This window comes from Tenrec ecaudatus, chromosome 4 (assembly GCF_050624435.1).
Source record: "Tenrec ecaudatus isolate mTenEca1 chromosome 4, mTenEca1.hap1, whole genome shotgun sequence".
NCBI classification, from domain to species: Eukaryota; Metazoa; Chordata; class Mammalia; order Afrosoricida; family Tenrecidae; genus Tenrec; species Tenrec ecaudatus.
The window spans coordinates 118,506,849-118,508,552 of NC_134533.1; positions in this window are offsets into that span (position 1 = coordinate 118,506,849).

A 1,704-nucleotide genomic window follows, 5' to 3' on the forward strand; every position below is an offset into this window, starting at 1 on the left:
CTCACCTCCTCACCTCTCTGTGGGCTTGCTAAGTCCCTCTTGAGGTGACACCTGCTGGGGCGGCCTGGTGAGTCCAGAGCCCTGGGATCCAGCCTCTGCCTTTGCTCACCAGAGCTGTCACACCCCTCCCTCCCCCTGGGGGACATGAGGCTCTCCTGTGACCCTCCTGGGCCTCCCAGCCATGTCTTTCAGTCTCTCAGCACTGAGGCAAGTTTAGAGTTACTGGTCTATGCCCAGACAACTGGAGAGGCGGGCAGGCGGCTGAAGAAGACACGCTTCCTAAGGGGCTGGCATCTCTGCTGGCGATCCTGAGTGCAGGCCCAGGGCACAGGCTGTGTTAGACTTCGTGCTCACCTCCTCTACCTCCCTCCAGCCCTGTCTCCTCAGGACCAATTTGCCTTCACCTGAGAGAGGCGACCAAGGGTGCTCTTGGCACCAGCCTAACCCCAGGATTGAGGCAGCCCCACAGCTGTCCCAAACATGATTACCAGGGCCCAACTCTGCTCTCTCTGCCTGCTGCTGGTGGCCCCTTTCATTGCCCGGGGAACCAACATGGTGTCGGTTGCTGCACGTGTCCGTCAGAGGACTGCTTAAACCAGTGGTTCTCAACCGTCCTAATGCCGAGACCATTAATACAGTTCCTCAGCTTGTGGTGACCCCCCAACCATCAAATTATTTTTGTTGCTACTTCATGACTTAATTTTGCTACTGTTATGAATCATCATGTAATATCTGATATGCAGGATGTATTTGCATTGTTAACAAATTGAGCATAATTAAAGCATAGTGATTCATCACAAAACAATATGTAATTATATATTGCGCAGTATTTATTTCTAATGGCAAATAAATGAAATTTCGTCGGGAAGCATGGTGTAGCGTGGTAACAGTCTTCACTGGGGTACTTGTAGGTGGGTGTATCTGCATGTGGGCGGACCGCCTGGAGTGGATAGAGGAACAGTGTCTCGGTTCCTAAGACAGACAAATGTTTTCCGATGGTTGTAGGTGACCCCTGTGAAAGGGTCATTTGACCCCCAAAATCCACCACAAAAGCACTGCTGTCGCCCAGCGCTGGGTGGAGGACAAGTGCTCTTCTCCCGGGCTGAAGGGATACACCCTGGCGACGCCTGCAGAGACGGGCCGGCAGCTGTAGAGAGGGTAGTAGGACGGTGAATGCAAAATGCTGGGTCAATGAGTGTTTGTTTTGTTCTAAGAAGGGAAAAGAGAACCATTTGTCTGCAGGTAGACGACGTGGTTGTCCCACAAGAGCGGTGGGGAAAGGCGAATGGGGCCAGGCAGTCAGTGAGTGGTGGGAAGCGAGGGAAGAGCTCAGAGACCTCACAGGACGCCCTGCGGCTTCCCAGAGGTAACTGTTTGCAGGAGTAGAAAGCCCGCACTGTCTCCCGAGCAGCAGGGGGTGGCTTCAAACTGCCCACCTGCCCCTTGAGGGGATGTGGTCAGGAGTGGATTTATTCATAAAAGAAGGGAAATGGCTGGTGAACCTCTCGCTCAACACTTTTAAAGGAGCAGGCAGGCCATCGTCTGTACAAAGGGCCGGGCGACCCCAGCGTGTGCTGCGGCTAAAACACCTTTCTGACGCTCCGTGGCTCCTTTCCACCGCACCGCAGGAGGGGCCCTTGTTCTCACGGGGTCCCAAACAAGAACAGACCGAGTCGGCAGCTGCTGAGGACTGGTGGTCTTTGG